The sequence below is a fragment of the Littorina saxatilis genome, linkage group LG4 (genome assembly GCF_037325665.1).
Source record: "Littorina saxatilis isolate snail1 linkage group LG4, US_GU_Lsax_2.0, whole genome shotgun sequence".
In the NCBI taxonomy this organism is placed as follows: Eukaryota; Metazoa; Mollusca; class Gastropoda; order Littorinimorpha; family Littorinidae; genus Littorina; species Littorina saxatilis.
Genome location: NC_090248.1, coordinates 63,067,457 through 63,090,416, shown reverse-complemented (window position 1 = coordinate 63,090,416; position 22,960 = coordinate 63,067,457). Strand labels below are relative to the sequence as shown.

The 22,960-nt window shown below is 44.0% G+C and overlaps 1 protein-coding gene across 4 annotated transcripts in view; it reads right to left on the bottom strand.

Moving 5' to 3' along the window:
* The window catches only part of LOC138965333 (actin-associated protein FAM107A-like), a 92,866-nt gene that overhangs the window by 31,857 nt on the left and 38,049 nt on the right, over window positions 1–22,960 (bottom strand). The window contains exon 1 of one of the 4 annotated variants that reach the window (XM_070337469.1): window positions 14,617–14,744. The exons of the other annotated variants lie outside the window; for them this stretch is intronic. The gene's annotated coding sequence lies outside the window, so the exon portion shown is untranslated. Of the gene's footprint in view, window positions 1–14,616; window positions 14,745–22,960 lie in introns of those variants that run through there. 4 annotated transcript variants of the gene reach the window in all.

Here is a 22,960-nt window from a genome sequence, read left to right as displayed (position 1 = left end):
CAAAGAATAATCCTCGAATTTTCTGACCTTTTCAATCCGCCTGTAATTTTAATTCAACCCCGTAGTCACACACTATTCGTAATACACACTGTTTTCCGCTTGTATCATTTCCTGTTGTAAAGATAAGCTTACACGCTGATGTCCTCCCCACTGCATGCTGTTTCCTCTCACGTCAAGATACAAATCTTTTCCGTCTTTAACATTGTCGGCGACAGGTAGGTTAGGCAGTTTCAAAACGGAACGTGACATTGAACCTCTGCCACTTACTGTGCGTTAGATACGCACAGCTTCTTGAACTTCAAGACACGTTCCTTCTCGTGTAAAAAGATCGTGCATACCACAACAGATCTGTCAAGGGTTTTACATTGGACAAAAGTACATTTCCACTTGGACTCACACCACAACTCAAGAGCTATCGTGGGTTACAAGGTCTACACGGGGAGTGAGGTATTTTTGAAATACAACGCGCATTTGAATAAATGCTAACCTCTGTCGAAACATAAAAGAGGTTCTGGTTCGGGTGTCGGTTGTCATTTGAAATTCGGCGAACGGTGTGTAACGGTGTCGTCTAGGTTTAAGGGAAAGGGGGGGGGGGGAACCTGGCGTCTCTCTCTTTCTCTCTCCTTCTTTCTCTCTCTCTCTGCCACACTGTAGACCACAAATCAAGAGAGAGAGAGAGAGAGAGAGAGAGAGAGAGAGAGAGAGAGAGAGAGAGAGAGAGAGAGAGAGAGAGAGAGAGAGAGAGCGAGAGAAAGAGAGCGAGCGAGAGAGACAAAGAGAGAGAGAGAGAGAGAGACAGAGAGAGAGAGAGAGAGAAAGAAAGAGAGGAAGGGGGGCGGGGGAGGGAGAATAGAGGGAAAGCAAGTGTCGCACAAAGAGTTTCACCAAAACCCCCACCGTATATGATACTGCAAAAGAAAAAAACCCAGTCGTGTAAATAAAACAAAGTAATTAGTGTGACCTAGAGTTCCACACAGGTCGGACGTCTCCTCTAGCCTACTTTTTCCTTCTTCCTTGATCAGCTAGAGTTAACACTACCCCTTGTTTCTTTTTCCTTGATCAGCTAGAGTTAACACTACCCCTTGTTTCTTCTTCCTTGATCAGCTAGAGTTAACACTAGTAGTGACTACCCCTTGTTTTCTTTTCTTCTTCACGTGTTTCAACTATTTCCCTTTCTCTTACTTGTCTTTTTATACTTCCCGTTAAAATTTTTAAAAAGAAATTGCGAACTGATGTCATCAAGTTAAAAGCTTTGAAAGAAAAGACGGGCTCAACCAATTATTAACCTACTTCTGCGTCTTTTAAAGGATAACCAAACGACATAAAAAAGACTTCAACAGCGACGAGTTGTTCAAGCGCATGTAAGAAGGCTGAATATAAATACAGTGAAGCATAATACAAGAGTAGGGCAAGGCAAAGCCCAGTATTGAAAGGTACATCATGCAAATGCATTTTCTTCTTATCTTTTTATCTTCGGAGTACATGACACCTTTATATGTCCTAGTTGTCCGCTATACGCTATGTCGGAAATACAAAGTCATTTTCATACCTTAACTGACACAAATCGTAAACACGTCCTCATTTAACTCAGTATCAGTTTTAAAGTTTTGACCAAACAACCAGTCAAGCAAACGATAAAAAAGACCAAAAAGAAAAACAAGATCAAAAGAAAGAAAGAAAGAAAGAAAGAAAGAAAGAAAGAAAGAAAGAAAGAAAGAAAGAAAAAAAAGAACAAAAAATAAAGAAAGAAAAGAGAAAGAAAGAAAGAAAGAAAGAATTAAAGAAAGAATTAAATAAAGAAAGAAAGACTGACTGACAGAAAGAAAGACTGACTGACAGACAGACAGACAGACAGACAGACAGACAGACAGACAGACAGACAGACAGACAGACAGACAGACAGACATACATACAGACAGAGAGAATTTCAACTCATAACAAGTGTTCGACAAGACAAACCACAACAATCAATAAGCCAAGTCCGAGCTACTTACTTTTGGAAGAAAAACAAGCATAAAAACTTTGACCCCACACAGTAAAATCGTAGTCAACGTCGAATACAACAACAATATGTTCCTTCTATGCATATATACGTTTGGAGAAAAGATCGACAGAAAGAAATTATATTTTGTGGTCGTAAGGCAGTCAGCCTTTTACACCAATCCGATACAAACACAGCTGTTCAATTCTTTCGAAGTGTACACATGAAACACATGTCTGCACTAACTTAAACTCGGCATGCTGATATTCTGTTCTGCTCCAAATAAAGCATACCTGTCAATAAACGCCCCCGTCGTACTGACGTAAGCCATTTAAACTATGATTGCAGAGTATAACATAGTCATTATATTCTTCCCAGTATATTCTACCCCTAAATGTGTGAGTTTCCCGCGTAGTAAAAGCTCTTGGGACTACATACAGCACAAGACACTGAAGTCTGTAATCCTACCCCAGTATACTCTACCTCAATGTCAGTTTCAGGGGTAAAAAAACAACAAACCGACAAATCAAAAACAAACAAACCACGGTTCGACTACAAACTTCAGAGTAGAATACATAGTTATTGTATCCTTTCCTAGTATCTTCTATCTCTGTAACGTCAGTTTTAGCGGTAACAACAGCTCCTTGACAAAACAACAAGGGTGTGTGTGGGTGTGTGTGTGTGTGTGTGTGTGTGCATTATAATTGTTGTGTATACTGAGAGTTCGTTCCTGTAAGAGCCTCTGGATTTTTGTAACATTTATGTTTTGTTTTTGGTTTTGTTGTAAAGTGTTTATGATTGTGTTCTATTCCGTCAATGGCGTCATTCTGGTAATGATGTTGTTATTGCTTTTGTAAAGCGCTTTGTGTGTTCGAAAGCGCTATAGAAATCACCATTATTATTATTATTATTTTAACAACAACAACAACAACAACAACAACAACAACAACAACAACAACAACAACTGAAGAGAGCACTGTTGTCTTTATATCCCACCCTAATATATATTCTACCTCTGCTGCAACAAAAGAAAAGCTCTTGGACTCAACTAACCTTCACAACACGATTCAAACCGACACCGCCCAGTAACTGCAGTGAAATATATCCTTGCAAAATATTTGGTTGAATCCCACCTTCTGTGCACGATACATTTTCACTTTCTATACTTCCTCATGCGCAATCGCAAACCACTTGGCCACAACCATAAAGTAACGAACGTCATGAAGCCAACACACTCAACTTATCCCCTCTTCCAAGCCAAACCTTTTCCTGTTATGTTAGAAAACTGTCAAGTTCCTATTCCTGATTTTCCGCCTCGACGAAATCACCTTCAGGTAAAACCTGCTCGTATTTATTCACAGCCTGCAGCAACTTAACGCACAGGCTACAATAAGTTTAGCCAGGACTAATGAGCTGTGAGGAGAGTCTAACAAGTTACACTAACACCTTTTAAAGAGGTTCATGTAGGCTGAAAAAGCTGTTTCTGAGATTTGAAAGAGGTGCACATTTGTGGTTTCTAATACATTACACTTTGCACGTACTCAGATTTAGAGTGGTGCATTTATACTTTTCGTTCTTTTTAATAATGAGCTTAGAAGCTAAAAGTAAATTACTCACATTTAGATTGTTGTGAGACATGTTCGCGCACACATTCTTCTCCACTTAAAACGAACAAGAAAAGTCTGATGGTCTGAGAAATCTATATTTCTGTTGCTTCCACATAAGAAAGTTCAGAGCCTAACTTAAAGAAGGAACAGTACTGCAATTCACGTAAAGGAACAAACACATTGCATGTCTCGCTGTTGGAATGACATGAAAATGTGCATTCGCAGTTGATTACCAGGACGCGTAAACATACCACCCTGATCCAATTAAACACTCGAATCAGTGTCTTTCCAAGCAGACGATGGGAAGAAAGAATCACAGTACTTCACCCATAATTATCATGCATATATTTCTGTCTTCAATTACAGTACCAATTGTCCTCATAAAAAACAATTCATAAAAAAACATTAAAACAAATTAAATAAAAAAAGTCGCGCGTTTGAAGAGTGTAGAAAAATACAATTGACAGTGGAGGGCGTCGTTCTACTCATGCCTCCATTACAACGGCTCTCGTGAGAATGACCTTGAGTTGAACTGGGCGCGAACCGTCAAGACGTTGAAAGGGGTATTTTACACACAAAAGGAGCACCCACAAAGTACAACAGTGCGCGTAAGTGCTGAACTATATAAAAAGAAGGCTGATTCATACTAGAGGTAATAAAGAAACACTTCACTTTGCTGTGAAAGCGTGCACTGGGACAGATGAAAAAAAAACCACGATTGCGTGAGTGTAGAAATGTTCCGAGAGGAAACGAAACAGTTCGAGTTCCGGATCTCCCCTGCCTTTGTAATAATCACAGATAAAATCTCATTTCAGACATAATGAACAGTTGTACTTTGATGTTCACTTCTTGAAGTTCTTCAGGTCGAGTGCAACACTATTGTGGCAACTAGCGCTACTTCACCGTTCAGTCAGCACTGGAGACGACCCGTTCTCTATCACCACGGAAGGCACACCCACACTTCTCCTGAGACTGCAAAAACTGAGCTCTAACCACACAATCCCTGTACAAATAAACACAGTCACAAAACCCAACAGAGTTCGCTTCTGAAATCAAAGCCTACAATCAAACACACTATGAAAAGAGGCACCCTTTCGGGAGGGGGGGGGGGGGGGGGGGGGGTGGCAAAAATCATGGGACGGAAACCATTTTCAGAGGAGAGGTAAGAGGCTGGATTTGACCAGCTTGAGTCATACTTCAGCTCACTAATTTCTCAGGAGAAAAGCACAACGGCATCCTCAATAGACGAATTTCGAAGATAACTCCCTCGGGTTTGTATGTGTTAGAGGGGCCAATCACTAGCGACGGGAGTGTATGTGTTAGAGGGGCCAATCACTAGCGACGGGAGTGTATGTGTTAGAGGGGCCAATCACTAGCGACGGGAGTGTATGTGTTAGAGGGGCCAATCACTAGCGACGGGAGTGTATGTGTTAGAGGGGCCAATCACTAGCGACGGGTTTGTATGTGTTAGAGGGGCCAATCACTAGTGACGGGAGTGTATGTGTTAGAGGGGCCAATCACTAGCGACGGGTTTGTATGTGTTAGAGGGGCCAATCACTAGCGACGGGTTTGTATGTGTTAGAGGGGCCAATCACTAGCGACGGGAGTGTATGTGTTAGAGGGGCCAATCACTAGCGACGGGAGTGTATGTGTTAGAGGGGCCAATCACTAGCGACGGGAGTGTATGTGTTAGAGGGGCCAATCACTAGCGACGGGAGTGTATGTGTTAGAGGGGCCAATCACTAGCGACGGGAGTGTATGTGTTAGAGGGGCCAATCACTAGCGACGGGAGTACGAGTGTATGTGTTAGAGGGGCCAATCACTAGCGACGGGAGTGTATGTGTTAGAGGGGCCAATCACTAGCGACGGGAGTACGAGTGTATGTGTTAGAGGGGCCAATCACTAGCGACGGGAGTGTATGTGTTAGAGGGGCCAATCACTAGCGACGGGAGTACGAGTGTATGTGTTAGAGGGGCCAATCACTAGCGACGGGAGTGTATGTGTTAGAGGGGCCAATCACTAGCGACGGGAGTGTATGTGTTAGAGGGGCCAATCACTAGCGACGGGAGTGTATGTGTTAGAGGGGCCAATCACTAGCGACGGGAGTGTTGGAAACACGTGCTCCCGCCTATGTGTTTGACTGACACACCTCTAGCTAGTGATTGGCCCCTCCAATGTTTGGCAGAGGTGCCGCAAGAAAAGCTCACTCTTCCACAACACATACCAACCCGACAGAGTTATTTCCGAAAATCGTCTATTTAAAGTCGATGTATGCTGAATACTAACGATTAAAACAACAAAACTGCAATGGTAAAAGCACTGAACGACGTTTTAACTAAATAAAGCTGAGCCTAAGATGATCCGCGCACGCACACACACACACTGACACACACACACACACACAACACACACGCTTACACTAACGGGACGCTAACCAGAAGTTTCCAGCAAAAATAAACAACGCACACAATCCAAGAGAATGCTGTCGTAAAATCAGAACCGGCAATCAAACACACAAATACGTGTCTTTGGAGATACCCAAAGCTTACATAAACCCTTCTGATCACAATTCCGTTGTGAAATCAAGACCGGCATTCAAACACACAAAGGATGATCTTTCGAAGATTGTGAGAACTTACATAAACCTCACTCTCATCAGGAAGCCTCCAGCTGCACACATTTGCCAACCGCAACTGGTGTCGAACATTGCACTTTCGTCTGCACTCAGAGTTACACGCAAATCGTGCGAAGCAAAAACTCCCCTATGAACAAAAACCTGAGTTACATGCAAACCAAACATCTGTTAGGAAGAAAAAAACAACCTCAAGAGGCGGAAACCAGAAGAAGGGAGAGATAAGTGGCTGTCTTCGGCAAGCTGGTTACCTCAATGCGATGAAAAACACAATAATACACTCACTATCAGTCAGCTGTTCCATGCAACTCGCCTCACACGATTCAAAACTAAACTTCCGCACTGGTCAGACTGATTTTCGCTCTATCATGGGCAGACCACTGAAATATTCCAGCGCTGCAGCCATCTGCGGCGTATTAGGCAAGACAGCGATGTAACACCAAGATTTATGTTCTACTCTCGATGCCGACCGTTTACAAGCCTGTCCCACAAATGAAATCATCGCGGCCTCACTTCACTTTTTTAAGCATCTCCACACAGGCGCTAGAAGTAATTAGTCTGCAAAATCTATCGTAAGACTACAGATAGTCAGGGTTTAAAGCAGTAATGATCTGCCGTGTTCCAACACGAAGATGTCGAGGTCTGCCGTAAGTTGAATTGACAAACTTCCTCCCTTCCTTCGATCCTTCTTTCATTCATTCATTCATTCTGTCTTTCATTAGTTCATTCATTAATTCATTCACTCATCCTTTCTTTCAATCTTTCTTTCGTTCCTTCTTTCTAGAACATAAACTATTCCTACTTTGTAACTTTACCTGTAGCGAAAACGTGTGCAATAAATTCATAATTTGCCGCATTTTCACAAACTATCAAGAAAAATCTTTCTTTTCCTGTGCCTGTGTTCGGAGAGGGTTTCAGTGGGCACGTGCGGCTGGTGTCGGCATGTGATACCCTGGATCCCCTAGGGCGCAATGGATAATAAAGCGAAACGAATCGGCGGTACGGCACCAGAGCTATTATTCCGTAGATCATATCAGAAAATTAATGTATAAAATCGTCAATGACATATATATGACCAGCGGAACATCACCGTTCATGCTGTAAAGATACAACTACCACGGGAGAGAAAACAGAATTGTACAACATATATTTGTGTGGTAGAGCCAGCTGCACAAAACTCGAAATGTTACGCCCGACAGCAAGGAGGTGAAACTGCATTCATCACTGTAAGTACAGTCCATTTGCGCAAGACGGAGAACTGAAGAGGGGAGGGGGGGGGGGGGTAGAGTGAGAGACAGAGATTGAGAGGGAGAGACAGAGAGAGAGAGGGGAGAGTTGAGCGAGAGAGGAGAGTTGAGAGAGAGGGAGAGAGAGGGGAGAGTTGAGAGAGAGAGGGGAGGGGCTAAATCCTAATGCATGGGCCAAAGAAGAAAACCCCAGTTCCTTGATTTGATATGAGAGAGAGAGAGAGAGAGAGAGAGAGAGAGAGAGAGAGAGAGAGAGAGAGAGAGAGCCAGCCAGACAGACAGAGGCAGAGAGAGAGAGAGAGAGACAGAGACAGACATAAAGAGTGGTCCGCAAGGAAAACCGCAAACCAAAAACGGACATAGATGCAACTTCATGTACATTTCATTGCCACGTACGTATTACATCACATCACTTGTAAAATTGGCACGTGACAAGGCGGCATCCCTCCCTACATGTTGAGCAGACCTGGGTGTAATCAGTCTGTAGGTGTGGTCCCTGTAAAAACACAACTAAGGCGACTGGGATGAGTGTTATCATGCCGATCAGACACATCCACCATCCCCTATGAGGCTATGGACAATGAGCCGTTTTAGCCACCGGTAATCGGAGCAGACAACGCCTGGAGGGCCCAGTTAATGAGACAGAACGGGGAATTGATGGAGCGCTGTTTTAAAAGGTTCTTTTTGTGTTGGAGTAAGAACAACAGTTTTGTTGGGATTTTATACATTGGTGTGCGCGCATGGAAGTCAGTGTGCGTGCGATGTGCATTAGAGCCCACCAGTACGCACGCTCGCTCGCTCTCTCTCTCACCCCCTCTCTCTCTATCTCTGAGTTTCTCTCTCCCCATCTCTGATTTTTTTTTTTTAAATCCAAGAAACAGTACCCCCCATCCTCTAACCGTGTCTGATTCATCGGGCTTACGTTGTGTATAATGATACACGACAAGAGAAGTAGAGGGTACGAAGCTGGCTTGGGTGCAGGGCATGGGGGTGGGGGCTGGTTGGGTTGTGAATGGTAGAGCCAGCTGGATGAGGAAGACGGGGGTTGGGAAAGGGGGGGGGGCGGTTTGGCATCTGGTTATACACAGGTAAGCAAGTGTTTAAAGAATGAGGGCGGGTGTTTACCTGTCCAAGGTTTGATCCTTGACTTTCACCTTCCATCCATCTTGTGCACCTGTAGCGCTAGCGCCATCCCAGGTACAAGTCTACACCTGCTAACTGTTAAAAGCCCCAGTCACAATGCCACACGCACAGAGCTGCAGACAAGAGCTGCTATCATCGTAAACCTAGTTTTTCTACCACCCCCTCCCCCCCCCCCCCCCCCCGCCCCCTTTCCGTCGCCATTCCACAGCATTTCTCTTCTCTGTCCAATTACTCTCCATTACTTGCTAATTTCTTTTGTTCGACTTTCAGAACGATGCCGTGTCACTGCCCTGCATGTGCGTAAAGTTTAACGTTTTAAAGCCTTTGGAGTCTTCTTTTAATTTTTTTCAATGTGCAACATCTGAATAGCTTATTTTAACATCTGAATAGCTTATTTCAACACTGAATTGCATTTGTGGACGATCAGAATGTCGAAAGACTCACAGAAATATGCAAATGCTTATCCCGCACGCAAGTCGATAAGCAGACAAGCAAACATAAATGCATTCAGACAGACGGACGGACAGGCGGACGAACATACATACAGACGGACAGGCAGACAGACACGCCCTGCAAATCACCCGAGTTCTCACTTTGAGAACGAACACAGTTCAAACATCCCGAACACCCACGAGGCACACATTCGCAGCGAATGATGGGGTAAAGATCTGACTTTACATGCTCATTAATGTTCTCGACCGCCAGAGGCACACTCATATCTATCACATTCACAAGATGCCAATCACGCAATAAACCGAGCGTATCAACATCCACCGAATTACAGCAGGTTCACGCATCAAAGCAAACGCACATCACGCACCGACGATCAATCAAGCATGTATATCTATATGCATTTTCACACGACCACACTAATAAATTCATACTTCAAAACGATCTCACGAGAACGTCCGTAAGGTCATATATTGTACTACGTTGCAAGCCCCTGGAGCAAATTTTTGATTAGTGCTTTTGTGAACAAGAAACAATTGACAAGTGGCTCTATTCCATCTCCCCCCTTCCCTCCGTCGCGATATAACCTTGAACGGTTGAAAACGACGTAAAACACCAAATAAAGAAAGAGAACGTCCGTATTTTTCAATGTTAAAACTTTAATTTAATGTTCAGTGAACTGTTTCTCAGTACCGTACTTACACACATCTAAAGTATATACGAGCTTACAATTGGACAGATTTAGAGTGTTTACGAAATGTTATTGCATGCAGAGAGATTTCAACACAGTTTTCGTCAATTTTCATTTAGAAACTCCACACCAAAATTTAAATATTTCCAGACGTCTATTGGAAAACAAGACCCCCCGCGGGTTAGGGGGAGTCCCATATTGGTTGGGACTAGAAAGAATTTACCCGATGCTACCCAGCATGTCGTAAGAGGCGACTAACGGTTCTGTTTCTTCTCTTCTTTTGTCTTATTTCTGCCTTACCAGTCCTTTCATCTATATTTCCTTCCAAGAAAACTCTCCCTACTATTCCCTGCAGTTTTCCAATTCTTTTCTTGTTGTCTTATTTCTACCTGACTGGATCCATCACCTTTATTTCACTTACCAAAAGTCTTCTTTTCCACATCCTTATTTCTCTGCACCCCGCATGTCGTATGAGGCGACTAACGGATTCTGTTTCTCCTTTAACCCTTGTTAAGTGGTTCTTGTATAGAATATAGTCAATGTTTGTAAAGATTTTAGTCAAGCAGTATGTAAGAAATGTTTAGTCCTTTGTTCTGGAAACTTGCATTCTCCCAGTAAGGTCATATATTGTACTACGTTGCAAGCCCCTGGAGCAATTTTTTGATTAGTGCTTTTGTGAACAAGAAACACTTAACAAGTGGCTCTATCCCATCTCCCCCCTTTCCCCTATCCCATCTCCCCCTTTCCCTCGTCGCGATATAACCTTCGTGGTTGAAAACGACGTTAAACACCAAATAAAGAAAAAAAGATTGGAAAACAAGGATTTTTTGGGGCGGTTGCAAAAAAACAAAAACAAAAAAAAACAAACAAACAAAGCAATTTTAAACACAAGCATATTTCCAACACTGCGAGGAAGACCACCAAGAAATCCGCACCAGAACACGCACATCTCCATCTCTAAGATCAGATAAGATTCGCCCACCAAAGCAATACACACGCATCGATTAGTTCAACGAGATGCACTTCAAAGATCAAAGCAAACAGGGACAGCGATCTGAGAGTTGCACAAGCAGGTATAAACTGAGTCTCAATCGATGACATTGGCACGATGTTTAGATGGTGCAGGCAAGTCGATGAAGCGTATCGTTGCTGACATTTATTTGTGCGCAGATCGTGCGAAGGAGGGATAAATGTGGGGGCGATGGGGGGGGGGGGGGGGGGGGGGGGTGAGAGAGAGAGAGAGAGGGGGGGTGAGAGAGAGAGAGAGGGTGGAGAGAGAGAGGGGGGGTGAGAGAGAGAGAGGTGGAGTGAGAGAGGGGGGGGGTGAGAGAGAGAGAGAGGGTGGAGAGAGAGGGGGGGTGAGAGAGAGAGAGAGAGAGAGAGAGAGAGAGAGAGAGAGAGAGTAGGGAAGGAGGGACTGATGGAGATAGAGAGACAGACATACAAGGGGAGAAAAAGAGACAGATTTCGGGATAGGTTGGACAGAGAGATACCAAGACAGACAAACATTTTGACAGAGTGAGATAGAGACTGTGCGTGCATGCGTGCGTTTGAGTGTAGTTGCATCACGCTGTGGTGGCTGACAGTTATGTGGGAAGATTCACAACATTAAAACACCGACTGCAAAATGATTGTTTTGAACTTTTTATGACGGAAATTTGATGTTGTGTTTATGTAAAAGTCAACACAGGAGGTCTTCAGTGTCTGCATGCTTTGAAGAAAATAAATTAAATACAGCCACCATTTGGAGTCCACATTTTGCAAGATACCCACTGCTTAGTGCAAATGCCCAGAACACGTGGTATCCTGATACACAAGCAGCACCAAAAACAACTTCAACAGTGACAATATATTCGACCTGCCAGTTCCTCATTAGTAACTGTTACCAACCTTATTAGCTAAATCCAAATACATCAATCATTAGCCATTACTCATTAACCATTATCGGATGTTTCGATGAATTACAGTGGTACCTCCCTTAACGACCCCTCTAATTTACGGCTCTCTCAAAATTACGACCATTTTATCTGTGACGGATTATTTTTCTCTCTTTTTCTTAGTATTTCGTACCTCTATATAACGTCCCCCTCTCTGTTACGACATACGACCGACCATCAGTGGACTTATACACAAGACGTACAGTATCAAAGCAAAAACCTACAGTTTTTGCGAATACACAACGGTATCAAAATCAAGACAACTCGCCCAGACCTAGACACAGAAAGCCTTAGAGTCGTGAGCAAGTTCTCAGGTGACATTGACCTCGAAGGTAGGTACACAAACCGACGTGATCTATCACCTCACCTTTGACAGCTTGGTCGCCTCCGCCCAAGAAGCTGGGAACACACGGGATCAACCTTCAGCTGCCGACACCCAGCAACCGGGATCGGAGGCCGAGGCATCCTTATGATGCTACATCTTGGGGCAGAACGGCGACTGGATGGAATTTTAAAGACACGGGATACCAACAGGGATGGTATTCATTTGTAAACCTTGTTTCCTCAGAGTTTTAGAGAGAGAGAGAGAGAGAGAGAGAGAGAGAGAGAGAGAGAGAGAGAGAGAGAGAGAGAGAGAGGGAGGTAGAAAGAGAGAAAGACAGACATACTGAGACAAAGGGAGAAACAGAGACAGTCCCAGCGCATGGTTCCCTTCGTCTCGAAAAGCAAACCATATCATCACGGAAGACAATTCAGTTGGTGCCTTGTGTACTTCAAGCGATGCTGCCCGCAACCTTTTCGTTTACAACTATTTAACTGTGTGTTTTACCCCAGATAATTTGCTTCAAATTTGTATACAGAAAGTTTTGTACATCAGCTGCGAAACTCACAGACTAATAAAACAGTATTTCTTAGGAGAAATTGCTCTGCGCTTGTTCTTGGGGCGAGGAAATAGCTCAGTCAGTAGCGGCGCTGGCTTCAAGACAAATCGTCGCTATCGGCGTAGGTTCGATCCCCACGTTCGGCGAGGGATTTATTTCCCAGAGTCAGCTTTGTGCAGACTCTCCTCGGTGTCCGAACACCCCCGTGTGCACGCATGCGCACGACAAAGAACCCAAGTTGACAGCGAAAGTGTCAGGGCTTGGAAACATGAATACACGCAGGCAGGGAAAAAATAAACAAAATGGGTAGCGCCGTATACTGTATGGCAGCTCGCTTTCCCCAGGGAGAAAGCAGCCCGAATTTTCATGAGGGTAACCTCACAGGAATAATATGAATCTTATCCTTATCCCTTATCCTGCTCTCTCTCTTTCTCCCTCTCCCCCCCTCTCTCTCTCTGTCCCCCCCCCCCCCCCATCTCAGAAACATATGCATTAGCATGTTCGTACGTGAGTCATTGCCCAACTAACAACCACCTACCCCGATCGATTAACCAAACTCTCTCTCAGTTCTCTCTAATTTCCCTCCCTCTGTCTGTCTGTCTGTCTCTCTCTCCCACCCTCTCAGAAACATATGCATTAGCATGCTTGTGCGTGAGTCCTTGCCCAACTAACAAGCACCTACCATTATCGATTAACCGAACCCACAGACACAAGTCAAAGACGGGAGACACTGGAATGAACCGACAGCCCCAAATGGGCCTGACACGATTACTTAGATTGGGGGAGTCTAGAGGTGAACTTACCAGATAGGCTATACTGTGTGCTTTTCAAACTTTCCAAAAAGCCAGTTACATAGGTGCTTAGTGGGGTTGGGCTCTTTGCCCAAAATTAATTGATTAAGTCCAGACATACGGGGTTTTGTACGTATGCAAATTCATCGATTTCGTAAAATCTTCGACATTTTAGGACTCAGTTTCCACAGCCCACAGTGAGCATAACACTTGCCCACTATAACACATTAAAGGCAGAGTAAGCCTCCCGTAAACCATCACAGATACGGTCAGGCTTTTACACACAGTACAAACACCCTTTCATTTAAACACTCACCAATTGAGAACATCCTAGGTGCCCTCCGTAAAGAGCGAACAATTTTCAAAGAATTTATTTTTGCGTGGTTTATCTTACCCCTGAGCCATCGTGAACCCGTGTGATCCAGTTTTCCCCCTTTTCACAATGCAATCGTCATAGTTAGTCATTTGAATGCGACTCGACGTGAGCTTATCTACAATAGCACGTTTTTTATGCACGAAACAACGGCTGTGGCTCACAAGATCAGAACTCTAGCGATGGCTTTTGACTGTTGTGAGGAACGGCGATTTGAACTGATAAACCGGGCCGTCGTCTGCTACGACCCTTGCGTGACCCTGCTTCAGGGCTTTTCTTTTTTTAAACTTTCACAACTTCGAATTGTTCTGATCTTGTCTTGATGAAAAACGAATTCTTTTATGATTAAAGAATGTTTGTGTAACAAGCTGTCAATTTATTATTTAGATTTTAAAAGTTAGGTCTAGCGCAAAAACGAGGCGCCATTGTTCTTCAGGGCCAAGTCCACGAAAATAAATTCTTGGAAAATGTCTCACGCTCGACAGAAAGCAGCCAGGATGTTCCCGTTCGGTGAGCGTTCAAATGGAAGTATGCTTGTACTGTATTTAGACGCTCGGGGAGCTCTGTGATGGTTTACGGGAGGCTTACTGTGCCTTTAATATAGATGCAGAAACACAGACACAGACACACACGCACACAGACACACACGTGCATGCTTGCAAGCGTGCGCGTCCGTCCATGCTTTCGGTTAGTCGAGAGAGAGAGAGAGAGAGAGAGAGAGAGAGAGAGAGAGAGAGAGAGAGAGAGAGAGAGAGTTGAATGTGTGGCTGTTTGTAATTAAGTTTTAACATTAGTACTCTGTCTATTTGAAAAGTTGTGTGTGCTCATTTTTTTGTGTGGACAACTGAGGATATGGTGACCAGAAAGTAAAAAATTCTCTTACCTCGCCACGCGCTGACGAAAAGTTGGCAGGAAGAACAAGTTGACATGTACACACACACACTCACTCGCTAAGTGGCTCGCTCGCTATAGATCATTGAACCGCTAATAATTCAACACACTTCGTCACCGCTCTTCCGCGTTCTCATACACTCCTCTACGCTACTCCACTCCGCACTACACTATACTTTTGTGGTGGTGTAACCACACTGCTTGTACCGTTATAACACTGACAGGTTCAACTTCGACCACTTCTGCGCGCCGGTAATTGGTGACCCCGTCAAGGGCGACATCATAATTGGCGACGCAAACGTAACGGGCGACAAAAATAGCCACCTCAACACCCAAATTACGTACAATTAAGTAGCTGAAGCTCGTTCCTGTACCCAGGTGTTTGTGTGGTCTCAAAGAGCAGATGGCAGAACACGACATGCTCTTCTTCAAAGCCTCAATAACAAAGTGTTGCAGGTTCACCAATTTTACCAACTCCAATGCAGACCAAACCATTTCCGGTGCAAACAAGACCCGAAGAAGACGGCGTCCTTTCCCTTTTATTCTTTATTTTCATTTTATTTTTGTATCTTATTCTGGACTGAAGGTTTAACTACAGTGAACGAAAAAAAGAAGAAAGAATAAGGATTCGACTCCTTCAGTTCCATCACGATGTTTTCACCATCGTAGGACTGTATGCCACTCAAGTAAATACCCTCTCTGTGTCCCCTCTTCTGAACCACTCGGTTCACATTGACGGACGTGAGTAAGACTATTTTCTTGTTGTCAACACTCTGGCTCCTTTACGGTTGAGTGTTTGACAGGAGTAAACACGCACACCTGAACTTCTCTTCAATCAACTTGCTCCTGTTTTCTCCTATACTGGTGCTAATTCGCCGAAGTAAATACCAACTTGCTACGCCTTTTTCCTAAACGTTGCCAACTGTTGACTAAGTGATCTAAACACGGATTGCATTTGCTCCAGTAAAACGAAGTAGAAAGCGGCTTAAACGTGTTTTTTTCCCTGAAGGCTGAAGTTACACACTAAATATATCTTTTCAAACATAGACATGTACAGATAAACGTTCAAGCATTATCTCCTAAGCATTCTCTTAATCTGTTTTCACAAAGACATGAACGTGTCAATTTTCAAACATCATCTCTAATCGCTAAATCTCGTCCTCAATTTCAATATTTAATGAAGGAATAGCAGGCTTTCTTTTCACCCTGAACTACCTTTCCCTCAAAGCGCCGAAGGACTGTTGCCCTCCCGTCCCAAATTTCACTGACGAAGCTTAAAATAAACAGTTGCCTTTCTCTTTGTTAATCTTCTTTCAATTTGCAGACATAAACACAAACTGTATCTCTCTTGTCCGTACACTTGCTTCAATTCATTGAAATAAATACACAGCCATTCATATTTCGTAAACTTACTTCAATTCATAGAAATAAAGACTGAACTCTCTAGATCGCACAATGTTTTAAAGTTAGAAAAACAAACGCAAACCTATCTCTCTAAAACTTATCTATTCAGCTCCTAAACTTGTTCAAACCCGCAGAAATAAACACAGATTCATCTATCTTTCCAAAGGAATCCTTCTATTCAGCCAACTTGCTCCTGTTTTGTGAACTAACCCCCACTTCAGTGAAAAGAACCAACGGTTTTTCTCACGTCTGTCAAGGCTGTCATGCAGCAAGATCAACCGACCGATTATGCACACACTCATTCAAGTGACTGCCTCCGCTGAAACACTCGCAAAATATACAATCAATCCCTTCATAAAAATATGACACTTTCTTGGCGAGGGGAGGATGTTGGGTCGTTAGATCGAAAGAAGCGAGTTACGTCTCCTGAGAAATCATCTCCCTCACTGGCCCTCACTGGCATTGAAAGACCTCGTTCAATGATCATCGTCGCCAGATTATCCGACAATGAGACAATTGCGTTTTCCAAAACATGTCAGCAATATCAAAAAGCCAACATGATGAGTTCAAAACGACAACCTCATGTAATGTAAATAAAATTCACTGTCATATATAACCTGACTATCAAATGAAGCAATGTAAGGACATATATATGTCAACAACATCAAACGATGTCACAATCAACTGAAAATAAAATTGATGTCATCGTCCAATAATCCAACACGAGGCTGCAACGGCTAAGGAGAAATTGGTCATTTAAAAATTGTTCATCGACATAACACAAATCTGATTCAACAGGAAACTGAAAATTCAGATGCACCGTTGCGAAAATAGCATTGTCAGATTACTTCACATGCAAATAAACTTTTATGGGAAAACTTCTGCTCACAAAAATGCAAATACAACATTGTTAAAAGGGAGGAAAGGAAAGGAAAGAGGGAAGGTAACAACATTTTTTACACAAAAATCCCAGGCGATCATATAAATATGCAGTCTAGTTTTGCTACCGCGGAAGAGAAATTCAAACGCACACAGATAGGCAGATTCCACTGGGCTTTCTGTCCAAACAGCAAAACACACTGTCCGGTGATATGTTGCCCAGTAATGCCCATCATAATGTGACAGGCGGTAGAAACACACACGCAAAACATATAGAAAGCGGAAACGATGGAAAAGTACTTGGGATAAAATTACACCATGGTAAATACAGTGGTTGGTGAAGTGAGAGAGAGAGAGAGAGAGAGAGAGAGAGAGAGAGAGAGAGAGAGAGAGAGAGAGGGAGAGAGACTGAGAGAGAGAGAGAGTGAGAGAGAGAGAGAGACTGAGAGAGAGAGAGAGAGAGAGACTGAGAGAGCGAGCAAGAGAGAGAGAGAAAGAGCGAGAGAGCGAGAGAGAGAGAGAAAGTGCGAGAGAGAGCGAGAGAGTGAGAGAGAGCAAGAGAGAGAGAGAGAGAGATAGAGAGAGCGAGAGAGAGAGAGCGAAAGAGAGAGAGAGCGAAAGAGAGAGAGCGACAGAGAGAGAGACAGAGCGAGAGAGAGAGAGAGCGAGAGAGAGAGAGCGAGAGAGATAAGGGTGCGCATGTGGGGGGGGGGGGGGGGGGGGGGCGGGCGGGGGGGGGGGGGGGGGGGGGGGGGGGGGGGAGAGAGAGATAGAGAAAGAGAGAGAGAGAAAAGGATACAGATCGTGAAGGAGACAGATCGAGAGAGAGAGAAAGAGAGAGAGAGAAAGAGAGAGAGAGAAAGAGAGAGAAAGAGAGAGAAAAAGAGAGAGAAAGAGAGAGAGAGAGAGAGAGTGTGCAAGTCTGTGTGAGAGAGAGACACACAGAGAAAGACCCCCAAAAAAGCAATACAGATCAGAAACAAGGAAACAAACGAATGAAAGAGAAAAACACACGCACACAAACTGTGAATGAAATAAAACAAACAGCAAAACAAAAGAAAGGCAAAAAACCTGACGCTGTAAAAATTCCTCCAGACAAGAAACTTGATCGTAGCACAAAAACTCCTGACCACAACGTCGGCATGTCCAGCGAAACAGTGGACAGGAATTGCAGACAGCGACGGAGCAGGTTGAAGGCAAACTCCCGCACACCGTCGTCCACTGCGCTTAAAGCGATCACCCTCCCTTCTTGAAAGTTCGCACCGTCAGCAAAGTTTTAACAGACCTTTCTGAAACTTACTTCTGTTATTAATGAAGAAGAGCATCTAAGCATTTTGTTTGTTGTTGTTGTTGTTATTGTTGTTTTTTCGAGGGAGGGGGTTCCTACAATGTGACAGCAAGCATCATCAATATTGAAGGGATCCGACAGTGTTTGTCGAAACAGACTAGGCGCCTGTTTCGTTCCAAAAATGTTGCAAATTATAAGAATAGGAACAAGAGACTGGAGATAAGAAGAACAAGAAACTGTTATAACATTTCATTCAGAAATGATTGTTTCCCAGACTGCAGTTAAATGCATTCTCGAGCCTACGTAATCATTTGGAAAATGCCCGGGCTTGTGTGCAAACAGCCAGTGTCGTGTAATGTTGAAGGTCCAGTGGTGTCATCATTACGTACCACACACAAAATCCAAGCCCGTTCAGAAATTTCACGAGCAAATATTGACAAAACTATCAACCCCGATTATGTTGCAATGGAGCCTCAAAGACGGGGCACAAAAAAGGAGTAGAAAACTCACATCCATGGAACCTCCCCCATCCCCACCCCCCACCTAGTCACACACACACACACACACACACACACACACACACACACACACACACACACACACACACACACACACACACACACAAACACACACACTCTCTCTCTCTCTTTCTCCAAAATCAATTCAGTGATTATACAATAAGCCATCCATCCATCTCTCTCATAGGATATTGTTTTAACTTTTAACCCAGAGCACGTGAAAACGAAGATGAGGTCCGTCCCTTTACAAGTGCTTTGACCGACACGGGCTACTTTGTCCGCCTGGTCAAACGGGGCTGGGGGAGAGAGGGGTCAAACATTAGGCGATTGAAAGTGGTTGTAATCGAACTCGGCTGCAGGGGTCGGGGTCGGCGCTTCCGCTCCATGTTTGACCTCCAACCGACGCACGGTGGGGTCTAATAGTTCGCAGTACGCCACTGCAGGTTTGGGATTAGTTGTTTTTAAGATACCTGTGGTTCTTTCTGCACTTGTTGTCGTTTTTCTGAAGGTTTCAAGGTACCGTCACTCGCCTGCCTGCACGATCACGTTGACCGCCTCGCATCTGTCCTGACTTTCACCTGGGATAAGACTATCACTTAGCTACAACCCCCCCCCCCCCCTCTCCGTACATCCCCCCTCCATTCTACAGCCTGGCTGATTTCTGTACAAACCGGTAAAACATGTATTCACCAAATTAATTAAGCAGATTGACACTGGTGTCCATTACGAAGCAGTGTCTTAGCATTTCAAAAAGCTTCTATTTCAGTCACCGTTTCACAAAGCAGTGTTCTGAACACCCACACGACCCCATTCTTCTTTCCATGAAGCAAATCTTGACTTTCGATCGCGGGGTTGAACAGAAATAGAAAAAAAAACAATGTCCAAGTTCCGATCTATTGAGTTAACCCATTAACAACAGGGTGACGAAATGAGGTTCGCGGGCAGAGGAAACGTAGGCGGAGAAGAGAAAGTAAAGAATGACTGTCGTGTCTTCAATTCCTGCCAAATGTTGAATCAGCACCACAAACAACAGAGAGAGAAATTAGGGCCATTTTGCAGTTTGCTGCCGAGTTTAGCAATTAAAATGGAGGTTGGTGGCTCCACTGTTTCGTGAAAACTTTAGGTTCTAAGAGTGTCGGTATGTCTGTTAGTGTTATGCTTGAACATGTACTTTTTAACTGCCTGTCTGACGGTCTGTGTGTGTGTGTGTGTGTGTCTGCCTGCCTACTTGATTGCCTTCCGTCTTGCCTGCCTGTCTCTGTCTCTGTGTGTGTCTCTCTCTCTTTTATTTTATTTTACATTTTGCAGAGATTACAGCCTTTTGTTTTCTTCGTTTCAATATGTCGGTTAGGAACTCGAACATGATTGAAATTCTCACAGTGTAATTTAAAAACTGACCTTGCTGATCATTTTTTTTGTTAATTAAATTAGGAAAGGGATGACAAGGGGGGGGGTGGTGGGGGGATGGTGGGGGGTGGGGGGGGATAACATTGGAAGCTTAATAAACGCGGAATGTCTTCATGCCAATCACTTCACAATAACACTATACTTGTACTTCTGCGACGCTAGAGGTTTTTTTGTCACAAAAAAAGAACCTCTATCAAATAACACGAAGCAATTCTCGTGTCAACTTGATCCCTACAGCTAAACACCCTGTCCTGTTGACCTCATTCATTAACATTCGTGTCAACTTGATCCCTACAGCTAAACACCCTGTCCTGTTGACCTCATTCATTAACATTCGTGACCAACTGTCATTAATCCTAACGAGCTGACCAGTGAGAAGTACATCTGGACACAAGTCATGTTGTGACACGACCGCAACACACTCATTCCTCAGGCTGACAGAGACAAAGTGTCGTTGCCTCAGGCAGAATCAGATGAATTAACTTCTGCCTTGTACATCGATCTGTAGTATCATGTCGCAATCGTAAGTATTCTGCTAAAGAGCGTTGATATGGCAGGCTGGCTGTAAGGAGTGACGCATGGATCAATACACAAGAAAGCCAACCTTTCAAAACAACAAACAAACAAGAAGAGCAAACGCTCGATCGAGTCACTTTCGCAGTTCTGAATATTATATGAGGCATCAGATGGACAGGAAGAAATTGCTATTCACAACACAATGAGTCACGTTCACATAAAATTTGAGCCCGGTCACTTTTATAGTTTCCGAGAAAAGCCCAACGTTAAGTTGTGTGTTGCCGAACAGAAAAGGCTAGTTATCTCCCTTGTTTTTCTGATAACGTTCGTAAAAGGCTACAGATGTAAATACTTTGATGTAAAGAATAATCCTACAAAGTTTCAATCACATCCGATGAACTTTGTCAAAGATATAAAATGTCTAATTTTTCCTTTGACGCTGACCTGTGACCTTGAAAAAGGTCAAAGGTCAACGAAACCATCGTTAAAGTGTAGAGGTCATTGGAGGTCACGACTAAACAAAATATGAGCCCGATCGCTTTGATAGTTTCCGAGAAAAGATATAAAATGTCTAATTTTTCCTTTGACGCTGACCTGTGACCTTGAAAAAGGTCAAAGGTCAACGAAACCATCGTTAAAGTGTAGAGGTCATTGGAGGTCACAACTAAACAAAATATGAGCCCGATCGCTTTGATAGTTTCCGAGAAAAGTCCAACGTTAAGGTGGTGTCTACGGACGGCCGGCCGGACGGCCGGCCGGCCGGCCGGACGGCCGGCCGGCCGGCCGGACAGACTAACACTGACCGATTACATAGAGTCACTTTTTCTCAAGTGACTCAACAAAATCACAAACAAACACATACAACAACAAAAAATACAAAAACATAGATATGTTGTCATGGTAAACATTTTTGAAGGGTAACGAGGCGGACACTCATTTTCGCGCGTCGTAACAATGCTAAAGCCACAACTCCTCAAAACAGTCGTTAAGACACCAAGCTGTGATGTCACACACTGACGTCATGTTGGGGTCCATTTTGGGAGGTGAGGAGGATTAAGGCTGCCCAGGCCAAACGACCGAGAACTGATGTCTACGGGAGGACAGGGAAGGGGGAGGGAAGGAGGATATAGACGGTGTGTGGCTCATTTGCACGAGGTGTTTCCCATCAGTGTAAAATTAGTCGGTAGAGTTGACGTGTCCGAGGGGGTCGACCTCAGTTGACCTCGGAGTAACTCTCATAAGACTTGTCTGCCTGATTGTAGGGTATGGTCCTTGTGTGGAGGGAAGGGGTATGGCTAGTGAATATTTGCAAAACTGTTTTATTGTGAGGTGAGGGGGGCCAGAGAGAGAGAGAGAGAGAGAGAGAGAGAGAGAGAGAGAGAGAGAGAGAGAGAAAAGGCGAGAGAGAGAGAGAAACAGACTGAGACACACAGAGAGAGAGAGAGAGAGAGAGAGAGAGAGAGAGAGAGAGAGAGAGAGAGAGAGAGAGAGAGAGAGAGAGAGAGAGAGAGAGAGAGAGAGAGAGAGAGAGAGTACCCGTGCACGGTCATGTCCAAACTGACTGAACACCAAATGTCCACAAAACAGAAAAGTTCAAATCCAAATACAAACGCACATAAAAAAGAAGCAGAAGACGACGACGACGAAGAATACATACATCCCTAGCAAACGACGAGGTTAACGTCATCCCATTTGCGAGCAGAGAAAACCGTCGAATCAGCACAGTTTCGTCGGCAAATTATTCAAGCTATTCCAAGCTTGGTTTTGGGGGAAAGGGTTGTAGACGATAATATGGCGTGTTAACTATCGCTTCTTTCTTTCTTGCATTCGTTTTGCATACAGACGATTGCGGGGAGCGCGGTCGTTTAGTGTTTTGCATTTTATGTGCATGTCGTCGGAAATGGGTGTGGGCAATTTGCGAACTGTGGATCGTCTTGAGTTTAACACGGGGTCTTATTACGCTCATCCGTCCACTGTACACACGCTAGATTATGTTCACTTTTCTTCAAAATCAGTGTTCGTGCGCGCGTGCGTTCACGTGCATACATGAGCGTGCGTGGTGAACGACTGGGTCGGACGCGCGACCGTCCGTGCTTGTATTTTAAACCTTTCCTGGTAAATACAAAACAAGTTCATGATCCCCATGACCCTCGAATGACTTGATCCCAAAATGTGTTTCATGTACAAAATAAGTCAAATCCATTTGCAATAACCCTGATCATACCCTTAAAAAAAACCCGCTGTAATCCCAAAGCAACACGGACGTCTTGTCAAACAGCCGATACATTCCCCATGTCTTTCTTCATGCCCTCTGTCGCTGTTTT